Raw genomic sequence first — 13,551 nt, 5'->3', positions numbered from 1 at the left:
AGTTAGGCCTGTACAGGGACCTCCGGCACAACGTTACACTCGTACTCCGGGACACAACAGTACAGCAACGCTCTGATTTGAAGTACTTTTTCAGACAAGGTAGACACAAACCACCTTTCTCTTTTGGCAATTGTGTTGGCAATTGAGTCTTGAATCGAATAAAGGGCAATGTCAATAGTCTTTTCTTCTTTCAGAATCTGGTTCTTGTATAAAGCAAGGTTTTTAATACTGACCTGTTACTACACCTAATGCTCAGCAGGAGAAATAGTAACAAACACCGAAACTCTTCCTTGAGGTGGAAATGTAGAAGCAGATGTGCACAGCAAATGCTACCACTCAATGCTGGACACTCTTTGCATGTTGATGCTCATGAACGGGTAAAAAGAGGCAGAGTGCATCTAAGTTCTCCTGAGAAAGTTCCCACAATTTTCGTGACGGACTGAGCTACCACTGCCCACAAAACAGACGTTAATGCGATCGACCGCTCGCAAACAAGTCAGGGGATTTTTTACAATTCTGGATCCCCGTGCTGGTTTCTAAACCCAGTAGCATTAGCCCTCAAAAACAGCATGTTATGAATAATCAAGAGGCTTTTGGCTGGTACCCACCCATCCACTACATTTACAAAGGTCAATGCTTCGTTAAAGTCACTGTTGAGTGTGTGTGAACCTTGCAGCGTTTTATTTTAGACAATAATGAGAGAGTAAAACTGGCATTTGAGTTTTCTGATCTCTGGTGAGCGTCTATTGACCACTACTGAATCTAACATCCACCTCCTTTACATATTCTTCATGAGCAGACCAGATGAATAGAATAAACACGGGATATGTTAGAAAAATGAATGATGAAAATTATAAAAGGTGAACTGTTTTCTTGATCAAGGTCAATAGTAAAAAAGTTTGATGTGTAGTATTTTACAAGCTACAGCAAAGGGGGAGGAAGAGTTTAGCCAATACAGAGTTTATCTATTCATATTATCCTTTAATTTAAGGATTGGCTTCACCATTCAGTTGTTTGAAATGACATAACTCCTGGGCCAAGTTATCGCATCGTAGCAACAAGATGAGAAAGATAATTTGATGTTGTTTATCGTTAGTAGTGGTGGTGGTGGAAAGAGTACTGCAAATTTGTTCTCAGGAAAAGTAGTTACATGGCTAAAGATTTACTCAATTTCAAGTACAAGTACAGCTGCCATAACTGTACTTAAGTAAAAGTTAAACGTGCAAATGAAAAATACTACTCAGAGGACTTGTTACTTTTAGTTTTTTTCTTTTTTTAGTCATTTTAAACCACAATTTGCATATTCTTTGAGCTCAGAACAGGTTTTGAGCGTTGGCTGTAGAAAGAAGCAGATAAAGCCGTGAGTTAAGGTGCATTTACCTCCACCTACTGTAGTTGTACGTCTTCAAAGTATGTGTAAAAAAAAAAGGAGAGAAAGAGAGTACTCAATACTCACTTTTTTAAAAAACTAATTACAACGACATGCCAAATGCTAACAATGTTACTCAAGTACAAGTACATGTTTAATCTACTCAAAACAGTATATTTGTAATTAGTTACTTTCCACCCCAGGTTGTTTAGTTGATTAATCGGTCGTTGGAGTCTTCGTCAACCAAAATTTGTATTCGTCGACTGATTATTTTATTTAGATTCTAAGGATTTATCTGGAACAACAGGAAAAAGGGAAGACATTAGGCATTTGGGAGTGAATCAGGAGTTCAATCTGCTACAGTTGTACTTCTCTGTATGAATAGTTGTTTTTCGATCGAAAGTCTTTAGTCGGCTCCAGCTCTAAAGGATGGAAACCACGGCTTCCGGTAAAACGTATTGTTTTGTATGTATTTAATTCAATTCAATGTATTTGATCATAACAGTGGATGCATCGAAGGGCGACAGTGAGAACAGTTAACACATGTGACGTTATCACCCCAATCACTGCAAAAGGGTCCTGGGTTTTACTTCCAGGCAGCACAGGAAGAGAAAGTGTTTTACACCTACGGTAAAATGCAATGTTCTTTCATGACTAACACTGTTCAAATCAGCGTAGCCTTGAAATATACGACAATGGAAAAATCCTAGCAGCATTTTCAAATCCATCTGACATGAAAGATTAAAAAAAAGTGTTTCGATTGTATTGTGCTAAAGACAAACCACACAACGCTGCATTTACAACACATAATTATGGCACATACAATTACAAAAGCTGTTTAACTCTTTCATTTCAACTCTGTCATTTTGGTGAGACAATAGGAGGTCGTTATTAATGTTGACAAATGGCATCTTGTAACACTTGACATTGTAATTTATGGTTTGGTTCTTAGTTTCATTTTGTTCATTTCAAAACAGGCTCCTTCTAGTCTTAACAAAGAGGGCATTTCTGCAAAACGTGTTTATCTTAATACTGAAAGACCACAACAAATAATACACAATGTTGCCGTGTACTTCAATACAAAACCCGGCATCCGGCTGGACTTTATTATGCTACTAGCAACACTATCATAATCTCATATCTCATTTCTGCATGGCTTTACACAATGAATATCTTTTGCAATATATGAGTTTTCCCATTCATAACAACACTCTTTGAACCAGAAACAAAATAAAGTTGATCTAATTATGGCAACTTTAAACCAGGACAAAATGTTCCCAAACTTTGTCAAATGGGACAAAGCTATTAGCTGTACTTATTAAGGCCTTAACGAAGTAGATAGACGATGGGCGGATCGAAGGGATGGAGGACTTTGAATAGAGGGCATTGATTGTTTAAAAATACATGCGTCTGAGGCTGGGATCCAGAAAGTGGCTCCCTTGAATAGTATGTGCGCGCTAAAATAGACCTAACAAGATTGGAGTGGAATACATATCGTCAGACAGGCAATAAGCAATTTGGTGTTCTTAAGCATTATTTATATGTGAATAAAGGGTGGTTAGTTTGTGGTGTGTGAAAATGCTTTGCTGCAGTTGATGTAAGAAGAAGGAAGGCAGATGAAAAAGGATAGTGTCGCCTAAAGGCTCATTTACGTGCTACAATTGAAACACATACGGGTACTAATAGAGGCAGTTTATGGATGCGTTGTAACGGAGCTGTACAAGAGGTGACCACTGGGGACAGTAGTGAACACAACAGTGGAAGCTCACCTTTCCAAAAAGTGACTAGAACAAGCTGCAAAACACATTTATTATTTTCTCACCTCGTTTTCTTGGCACTTTTCCATCAAATTCTGTGGGTGCCTCCATGTTTGTTTTTATAAAGATAATGTTTGTTTCTTCCATTATGGTACATTTTCCAACTGACTTTGAGCACCCTCTGGTAGCTATTTAACGCCTTATATATAAATTAAGTTACAGTAACCGCACTTGGAATGCATGAAGCTGTTAACTCTGAGACTGTAGGAATTAGGACAGGGCCACAATGTCACTTTCTGGTTTTTGACATGGCCAGCAGGAGAGTCAGCTCTGGAATAAAGTCTAAAGAATAAAGGAGTCTAAAGAGTCTGGCGGTAATGATACAAGCCGCCAACAACAACAACCCACAGAGTCTGAGGACTACGAAAAGTCTGAGGAATAAAGTCTGGCGGTAATGCAACAACTTCACAATAACAACAGCAACAACAACAGCCTAAGGAATAAAGTCTCCGGTCTGGAGAGACGGGAGATGGCGGAGGAGAGTGGATCGGCGTGGAGGAGCAGCCTTTTCTGGCTGCACGTGCCCGGAAACGTAAAAAGTCCCTTAGCTCGTCCGAGGGTTCTGGGAATGAGCAGCAGGATGAGGCTGAAGCTATTGATATCCGGAGCAGAGACTGTAAGGTGATCATAAAGCTTGCACAGGATAGTGCATCCTTTAAGGAGTGGAATTCAGTGGCATTGTCAAAGAGCCTAACTGTAGCTGTGGGAGTGATCAAGAGTGCGAGTGTCCTTAGAGATGGCTCGCTGCTGGTCGTGTGCAAGGACGCGGCTCAGCAACGGAAGGCGATTGGAACTAAACGTCTGGGTGGAAAGGACATTCTTGTGTCTGATGCTGAAAGAAACACGGTCAGAGGAGTTATCATAGGTGTCCCTACGGCGACGTCTGTGGATGAAGTTAAGGAGAATTTGACGGGAGCTACGGTGGTGGACGCTAGGCGGTTGAAGGTGACCCGGTCTGGGGTAAGATGTGACAGCTTGTCGGTAATGGTAACACTTGAAGGGAGGTGCCTGCCTAGTAAGGTGTTCATTGGGTACATGTGCTATAGCGTCATGTTCCGCCGCCCCTGCGTTGCTTTAAGTGCCAGCGCTTTGGGCATATTGCAGCGGTCTGTAGAGGGAGGCAAAGATGTGGTAAATGTGCAGGAGATCACGAGTATGGGAAGTGTGACGTGGGAGCAAAACTGAAGCGCTGTAACTGGGGGGAAGAACATAGCTCTGCCTACGGGGATGCAGGTTTAGCAAAAGAGCTGCTGAGGTGCATAAAATAAAGGTCTCTCAAGGTATATCCTATGCAGATGCAGTCAAGAAAGTTTCAAGTAACGAGTTTAGAGTAAATACAGAGAGAGGAGCCAGCGCTGCTCCCAGCCAGGGCGAAATGAGAAAGGCCAGCGTGGCTCCCAAGAAGTGTGAAGGTTTCAAGAGTGGAGGTCCCAAGTGTGCAGGTTCCAGAATTAATGAGAATACCCTGGTTGTGGATAGAGAGGATTTTGTACTCTTTATGGTGGATGTTGTAAACTGTGCTGCTCAGACTCAAAGCAGAACTGAAAGGATCAGGATCATTGCTAAAGCTGCAGGGAGATTCCTTGGAACAAAGGAGCTTGATTGGGCAGATATAGAAAACAGGCTAAAGGCGCTATATGGGAGTCGGAGTGATGGGGGTCTGCTTGTGGGGAGTTGGGGGTGGTCTCCTGTCCTCGCCCAGTCTCGTAGACGCACGGCTACCAAGCAGCGACATCAGTGGAAATATTAAAGCCTATAGAATGAAGCCTAAAGAATAAAGCTGTACGGTGGAAGCACCGAACGTCAAAGAAGGAGAGGAAGATGAAGAAGAGTCTCCCTGGAATAAAGCCGGTTGTTGTTGTTCTTGTTGTTGTTGTTGTTTTATGGCGGTTGACATCCGAGTGTTGCATTACCGCCAGACTTTATTCCTTAGACTTTGTCGTAGTCCTAAAAGTTCTTCTTCCAGTGCCTTGACTTGGCTGGTATCCAAGTGTTACATTACCACCAGACTTTATTCCTTAGACTTTATTCCTTAGGTGTTTTATGTTGTTGTTGTTGTTGTTTTATGGCGGTTGGCATCCAAGTGTTGCATTACCGCCAGACTTTATTCCTCAGACTTTTCGTAGTCCTCAGACTCTGTCGTAGTCCGTAAAAGTACTCCTTCCATTGCTTTGGTGTTACAAAGCCCATGAGGTCATGATATGTCTTTGTGACTAGAATAGTTGTTGTTGTTTCAGAGACCAACCTCTGTGTGGTCACTGTCGGGTGCCAGAGACTGTCGAGCATGTGCTGATTTGCTGTGAGGCTTATGATAGGGAAAGGGCCGGGTTGGCCTTGTGGTTTCGAAATAATGGGCGGGAGTTCAATCTGCGGAACGTTCTGGCGATCCAGTCACAGGGTTTGTGTCAGGCTGTGGTTGCTTACTTATGTAGCACAGGGCTGGGTAAACGTTTATAGAGGTGGGGGGTGTTGGAGACTGAGCCGAGGATGAGGAGCAAGAGGATGTTCTAACGCGCTTGGACTTCATGGGCCTAGAAACGCCAAAGTGATGGAAGAAGGACTTCTAAAGGATAAAACGACAAAGACGTCCCATGACCTCATGGGCTTTGTAAAACAACAAAGATGTCCCATGATCTCATGGGCTTTGTACTTCCAAAGCACCGAACGTCAAAGAGGGCGAGGAAGGTGAAGAAGAGTCTCCCTGGAATAAAGCCGGTTGGTCTCTGACACAACAACTATTCTAGTCACAAAAACACATCATGACCTCATGGGCTTTGTAACGCCAAAGCAATGGGAGGAGTACTTTTACGGACTACGACAGAGTCTGAGGACTACGAAACGTCTGAGGAATAAAGTCTGGCGGTAATGCAACACTCGGATGCCAACCGCCATAAAACAACAACAACAACAACAACAACAACAACAACAACAACAACAACAACAACTATTCTAGTCACAAAGACATATCATGACCTCATGGGCTTTGTAACACCAAAGCAATGGAAGGAGTTCTTTTACGGACTACGACAGTCTGAGGACTACGAAAAGTCTGAGGAATAAAGTCTGGCGGTAATGCAACAATTGGATGCCAACCGCCATAAAACAACAACAACAACAACAACAACAACAACAACAACAACAACAACAACAACCGGCTTTATTCCAGGGAGACTAACGTCATGGCACATGAACCCAATGAACACCTTACTAGGCAGGCACCTCCCTTCAAGTGTTACCATTACCGACAAGCTGTCACATCTTACCCCAGACCGGGTCACCTTCAACCGCCTAGCGTCCACCACCGTAGCTCCAGTCAAATTCTCCTTAACTTCATCCACAGACGTCGCCGTAGGGACACCTACGATAACTCCTCTGACCGTGTTTCTTTCAGCATCAGACACAAGAATGTCCTTTCCACCCAGACGTTTAGTTCCAATCGCCTTCCGTTGCTGAGCCGCGTCCTTGCACACGACCAGCAGCGAGCCATCTCTAAGGACATTCGCACTCTTGATCACTCCCACAGCTACAGTTAGGCTCTTTGACAATGCCACTGAATTCCACTCCTTAAAGGATGCACTATCCTGTGCAAGCTTTATGATCACCTTACAGTCTCTGCTCTCACCCGGATATCAATAGCTTCAGCCTCATCCTGCTGCTCATTCCCAGAACCCTCGGACGAGCTGAGGGACTTTTTACGTTTCCGGGCACGTGCAGCCAGAAAAGGCTGCTCCTCCACGCCGTCCAGAACGTCTTCGACCACCGATCCACTCTCCTCCGCCATCTCCCGTCTCTCCAGATTTCTTTGGTGTTTTTTTTCAGACTTCTTGAGATGTTGTTGTTGTTGTATTCTTTAGAAGTTTGCTTTGACAAAGCCCAAGAGGTACAACTACAGAAGGTGAAGGTAATGTAACACTTAGATACTGCCATAAAACACCAAAGAAGAAGACCTACAACAACAGCTCTCAACAACAAGTCTCAAGAATAAAGAATAGAAGTCTAAAGAATAAAGTCTCAAGAATAAAGAATAGAAGTCTAAAGAATAAAGTCTCAAGAATAAAGAATAGAAGAATAAAGAATAGAACTATAACGAATAAAAGTCTAGAGTGTAAAGTCTGGGGAATAAAGTAGTCTAAAAGAATAAAGTCTGGAGAATAAAGTCTAACTGCAGTGGGTGGCGGTAATGTAACACTTGGATACCAACTGCCATAAAACACCATACCGCCTCCAATAGGCCAAGAGTGCCTATTGGAGGCGGTATTGTTAAAAAATTGGGAGAGAACCGCGTCTCGGGGATGTTTGGGGGATGATTAAGCGGATGCATGGGGTTGAGCGCCGTCATGGGACCCCGGTCCTAATACAGAATGGTGTTGAAGCAGTCAGCGACGTTGACAAAGCTGAACTGTTAGCCAGCACCTTTGTGTCGGTGCACAGCTCTGACAATCTCTCACCTGCGGAAAGGCACTACAGGGAGAGTACTTTGGCCCAGAATTCTGAGCTGATTGGGCACCAGCCTTCGACTCAAGATGACCTTGACCTTCCGTTTAGTTTGTTTGAGCTAAGGAGATCACTTTCTAAGGCGAAACAGACAGCCCCGGGTAAAGATGAGGTGTGCTATGACATGCTCTCTCATTTGACTGATGACACGCTTGGGCTAGTCCTGGGTCTTTTCAACCGTGTTTGGGATTCAGGTTGTGTTCCATCTGCGTGGAAACAGTCTACGGTGGTGCCGGTTCTGAAGCCGGATAGGCCAGCGTCTGACCCTTCAAGTTATAGGCCGATTGCCTTGACATCGCAGCTCGGGAAAACGATGGAGCGCATGGTTACCGAGCGGTTGGATTACTTCTTGGAGAGTCAGGGTTTGCTTCCCGCGCACCAGAGTGGTTTCCGTAGGGGCAGGAACACCATGGATTCCGTGTTGTGTTTGGAATCTGATATCCAGCTGGCCAGGGCTCAGAAAGAAAAGGTTATTGCGGTGCTCTTTGATGTGGAGAAGGCGTACGATATGGTTTGGAAGGATGGGCTCCTCATTAAGCTGTGGAAGTGTGGTGTGAAGGGTAATCTGTTTAACTGGGTCCGGAGCTTTCTGTCTGGCCAGCGTATTCAAACCAGAGTGGGCGCTGCTTACTCTGGGGTCTATGAGGTAGAGAATGGGATCCCGCAGGGGAGTGTGTGTAGCCCTATCTTGTTCAATGTTATGATTAAGGACATCTTTGACGACGTGGATGGGTCTGTTGGGAGGAGCCTTTATGCTGATGATGGCGCTCTATGGGTGAGAGGGAGGAATCTCCGGTTTTACGAGGCGAAACTGCAAAGGGCAATACAGCAGGTGGAGCAGTGGACCCTGAAGTGGGGGTTTAAACTGTCCGTACGGAAGTCTCAAGTGATCTGTTTCTTCAATGGGCATAGGGACGTCTCCCTTCGACTGCATGGGCAGGTGCTCGAACAGGTCAGGGAGGTGAGGTTCTTGGGGGTCACCTTTGACGAGAGGCTTAGTTGGCGTCAGCACATTGATGAGGTCATTGGTAAATGCAAAAGGGTGAATAACTTGCTTCGTTGTCTATCCGGCCAGGACTGGGGGGCCAGCAGAAGGTCGCTCCTGGGTATTTATCGGGCCGTCATGAGGGCGGCTATTGATTATGGCTGTATAGCCTACATGTCTGCGGCTGAGACTAACTTAAAGAAGCTTGATGTGGAGCAAGCCCAGGCCTTGCGCATCTGCTGTAGGGCTTTTAGGACCTCCCCTGTCTCGGCGCTGCAGGTTGAGTTGGGGGAATTGCCGTTACGGCTCCGGAGGCTAGAACTTCTATTGGCTTACTGGGTGAATGTGCAAGGTCATACGAGCTCTCACCCGGTGAGGGACTTTCTCAGGGTTGATGGGGGGCAGAATGAGGCTGGCGGTATGGTTTTTAGCCAGGTAGGAAATGCGAAGGCGCGGCTTGCGGGGGTTGGTGATCTGCGTGTGAGCCCGTCGGTGGCTTTGTCTGCTATAGCTCCGTGGAAGTTTGTCCCGGCTCCTGTTGATGTTAGCTTACATGGCAAGCTTAGAGGAGTCGCTGGGAGGGCACCGCAGTTTGCCGTTCAAGCGCTCATCGATAAGCACTCAGGTGATGTGTTTATTTATACCGACGGGTCTAGGGATCCTGAGAGTGGGCGTACTGGCGCCGCTTATTTTGTGCCTGACCTGGGGCTGGCGGTCAAGAAGAGGTTGACAGATCGCCTTTCTGTTTTCACGTCGGAACTCATAGCGATACGGTTGGCATTGGAATGGGCGGAATCTGCTTTGCAGTGTTGCGGCATTGTGGTGGCCTCTGACAGCCTTTCTGCATTGCAAAGCATTAAATCTGGGAAATCGGATTGCAGACAGGATGTGTTGAATGGCATCTTCTGTCTGATGCTCTCCCTGTCCAGGAAGGATGTGAGGGTTTCCTTCATTTGGGTCCCTGCGCATGTGGGGGTGGATGGTAACGAAATGGCTGATACACTGGCTAAACGTTCCCTTAGGCGGCCATCAATTGATGTGGCGGTTGAGTTAAGCAAATCTGAAATCAAGCCCGTTATCAAGAGTAATGTGGTTGGCCTTTGGCAGGAATTTTGGAGCCACTGTGTTACTGGACGGCATCTCTATCACATACAGGGTAGTGTGGGTCCTTGCGGGTCTATGGGCAGGAACGCGTGGGAGGAAAGGGCCTTCGCCCGCATGAGGATTGGCCATACTGGACTCAATTGGTCACTGAGTAGGATAGGCAAACATCCGACCGGTCTGTGTGGTCACTGTCGGGTGCCGGAGACTGTCGAGCATGTGCTGATTTGCTGTGAGGCTTATGATAGAGAAAGGGCCGGGTTGGCCTTGTATAATGGGCGGGAGTTCAATCTGCGGAACGTTCTGGCGATCCAGTCACAGGGTTTGTGTCAGGCTGTGGTTGCTTACTTATGTAGCACAGGGCTGGGTAAACGTTTATAGAGGTGAGGGGTGTTGGAGACTGAGCCGAGGATGAGGAGCAAGAGGATGTCCTAACGCGCTTTGACTTCATGGGCCTAGAAACGCCAAAGTGATGGAAGAAGGACTTCTAAAGGATAAAACGACAAAGACGTCCCATGACCTCATGGGCTTTGTAAAACAACAAAGACGTCCCATGACCTCATGGGCTTTGTACTTCCAAAGCACCGGGCGTCGGAGAGGGAGAGGAAGATGAAGGGGAGTCTCCCTGGAATAAAGCCGGTTGGTCTCTGAAACAACAACTATTCTAGTCACAAAGACATATCATGACCTCATGGGCTTTGTAACACCAAAGCAATGGAAGGAGTACTTTTACGGACTACGACAGAGTCTGAGGACTACGAAAAGTCTGAGGAATAAAGTCTGGCGGTAATGCAACACTCGGATGCCAACCGCCATAAAACAACAACAACAACAACAACCAAAGAGGAAGAAGAAGAGGAAGAAATAGGACAAATTGTAACTTAGAGGCGACAGTCATGGCTGCATCTAGAGAAGAAGAGTTGTCTCCTGATGAAATGAGGAAGAGACTTTATCAAACATTTAAAAACAAAGGCCTGCTTGATACACTTAAAACACAACTGAGGAAACAGCTGATCCAGGAACTAAAGCACACACCTTTGACACAAGGCAACTTCCCTGCAGTTGTGAAGTGTGATTCTGGTTTGGTCTCAGCTTGTAACAACATAGTGGCTGATTATCTTCATAACTCAGGATATGAGTACAGCCAGTCTGTATTTAATTCAGAATGTGGTCTGAGCCAAGACGAGATCCTTTCAAAACAGGATATCCTCCGGTTTGTAGAAATTGCTCCAGAGTCATCTTTGTACAAAGCCCTGTGTGCTCAAGAAAATTGTGATAAAAGTGTCCTAATGAGTCTCTTGATGCAATTAAGCCACCATTCCATCCATGAACAAGGCACTGATGTGGGCACGCAAACAACCATGTCAAACTATGGGGAATCACAAATGATTGATAAGGACAACCAATGTGGCAGAGGGGATAGGTTTTTCAGTCTACAGTCGAACTTGAAAGAAATTGATGAGCAATTACAAGCTGAAATGAAAAAAAAGTTGCAGCACCTCAAAGACATTGAACTTGCTGAAATGCAGATGGAAGAAAAAGCCAAATATAACATGGAGTTTCTTAAAGTAAAATATGAATTGCAGGAGAAGTATGAAATTAAAACTAAACAGCTCATGGAACAAGAAAAAAGATACAAAGCCCGGTTTAAAAAAAAGCAAGAGAGTGAAGAAAAAAATGTCTACATGAAAAGACAAGCAGTGCGTAAGGAGATTGAAGTAGTGCAGAACAAGGAGAGTGAGCTGAGGAGCAAAATGGAGGCCTTTGAAAAAATGTGTCAGATCCACGAGGAAAAGTTGAAGACAACAGTGGAGTTGCTGAGGAGGAGGGAAGAGGCTGTAAAGACCTTGGAGGACACACTTGACCAAAGACTTCAAAATGAACTTTCTAGGTATCAGCTTGAACTCAGGGAAGAATTTGTCAAGAGGACAGAAACATTTAAAGAAAATGAGATGCGTAATAAAATGGAAACGTCTCGTATTTCAAAGGAGTCAGATGAGCTGAATGCCAAACTGGAAGAGCACGTCCGAGTATGTTCACAGATAAAACGTCTGAAGATTGATCTACACATGGCACAGCAACAGCAGTCTATACTGAATGAACAAAATGAGTTGGTTAAAAAGAAGCTTGAAGCCATGAGTGACTACGCAAGCCTTAAATCTGAGAGAAAGGAGTTACAGAGCCAGCTGCGACTAAAGGACAAACAGCTGGAGGAGACGCTGGAGGAGAAAAGCCAACTGCGTGCAGCTATGCAGAGGATGCAAAGTGCTCAAAGACAGGCTGAGGAAGACTCTGACAAACAGAAACAGGTGCTGCAGAATCAGCTCCAAAGAGAGGTGGAGCACAGTGCTCAGCTCAGGGGACAGCTGATTGAGTGTGAGGAGAAGGCCAAGTGGATGAACAACCACAGGGAGGACATTAAGATGCAACTGCAGCAAACGCAGCACGCTCTCGAAAATGAAGTGCTGCGTAATCCCAAGCCTTCTCTTCCTTGCCACTCCATTCGGGAATTCTGCCTTGACGACCTGGGTCCTCCTGACAGCTATGTGGACAGAAATGTTCTGAAGGCCGAGACGCCTGATGATTTGTCTACAGCAGATGGATCCTTACATGAACACTCCTGGGGGAGCTCACTGGACATGGACCTTGTTGCTGAAGCCAAAGCCCGTATGTTAGAGTTGCAGCGAGAAGCTGAGACGCTTGAGGAAGCTTACAGGAATTACCAACAGAGGGCTGTAGTGTCCAAAATCTCAAACATTAACGATGAAAGCCTCAAGACCAGACGTACATCTCTTCTTCAAGAATCACCCACAAGAAATCTACATCAAAGAGCAACAGAAACAGCCCCACTGACAGCTCTAGCAGTGAACTTTCTGCCCTCCCATCATAAAGCTGATGACTTCCTCTCTGAACTCTGTTCATCTCACAGCCTTCAGCTCAGGAGTACAGCACGAGACACTACCAGCACACCAAAGCTGAAGCCTGCTTTCTCCAGTTTAGAGTCCTCTTCTCAATCAGAGAAGATTAGCCTGGAGGATCCCACAGTGCCAATGCCAGAGCATAGCCACATTCCAGAGCGTCTCCTGGACACTGGCGTCCCAGAAGGCTCCACTGTCCCCTGCCTACAGAGTCCAAAGGACCAGCAAGACCTACCAGCCACGCAAAGCCGTGAGTATTTAATATCTTCATGCAAATCTTCTGTGGTGGAGCAAGAACTAAAAATGGGAGCAAAAAAGAAAGTAAGGGCAAGAACAATGAATGAGAGACCAAGACGATGCGAGAGAAATGGAACTTCGGGAATTGGAGCGACTGGAGAAAGAGCATCTCTTGCAAGTGGAATACCAAGCAACACCAATAGAGAAGGTAACTGATACTGAAAACAGTGAGACAAGAGGAGTAAGAAGCAAAGGGTGATTGGAAAGAGAATCTTCTGGAAAAGTATATGAAGATGGCGCTGGAAGCAAGAAAGAAAGAACATGCAAAAAATAACTCCTGCGCTTCCTGTAATTTTTAACTATTATTTGTCAAATTGTCTTTACAAACTGCAAATTGACGGATGAAAAAGTGATTATTTTCCACATGGATAATCTCACCAACCAAAATCATAATAAGAAAAAAATGAGACCCATTATCATAAAGGCTTTGAATGCAATATTAGAACATTTGCATTCTAAATAAAAAACAAGCTTTGTGCAAAAAGCTGAGAATGAGTAATCCAAACAAGATTGTCTCTATAATGGGGCAGTAAAGTTGCATTTAATGCACAGCTAACACAGTAACAAGCT

The 13,551-nt window shown here is 45.0% G+C and overlaps 1 protein-coding gene and 1 pseudogene across 1 annotated transcript in view; both read left to right on the top strand.

Annotated features, from left to right (window-relative positions):
• Positions 1 to 13,551, top strand: part of LOC140356210 (A-kinase anchor protein 7-like) — a 186,429-nt gene that overhangs the window by 49,942 nt on the left and 122,936 nt on the right. The gene's annotated exons all lie outside the window — the stretch shown is intronic.
• LOC140363550 (centriole and centriolar satellite protein ofd1-like) lies at positions 10,654 to 13,280 on the top strand (annotated as a pseudogene).

This window comes from Eucyclogobius newberryi, unplaced genomic scaffold, assembly GCF_026437365.1.
Source record: "Eucyclogobius newberryi isolate DKJ021-1_F unplaced genomic scaffold, fEucNew1.0.hap1 SCAF_1, whole genome shotgun sequence".
In the NCBI taxonomy this organism is placed as follows: domain Eukaryota; kingdom Metazoa; phylum Chordata; class Actinopteri; order Gobiiformes; family Gobiidae; genus Eucyclogobius; species Eucyclogobius newberryi.
The sequence above is the reverse complement of the archived record's forward strand: the minus strand, read 5'-3'. Positions and strand labels throughout refer to the sequence as shown.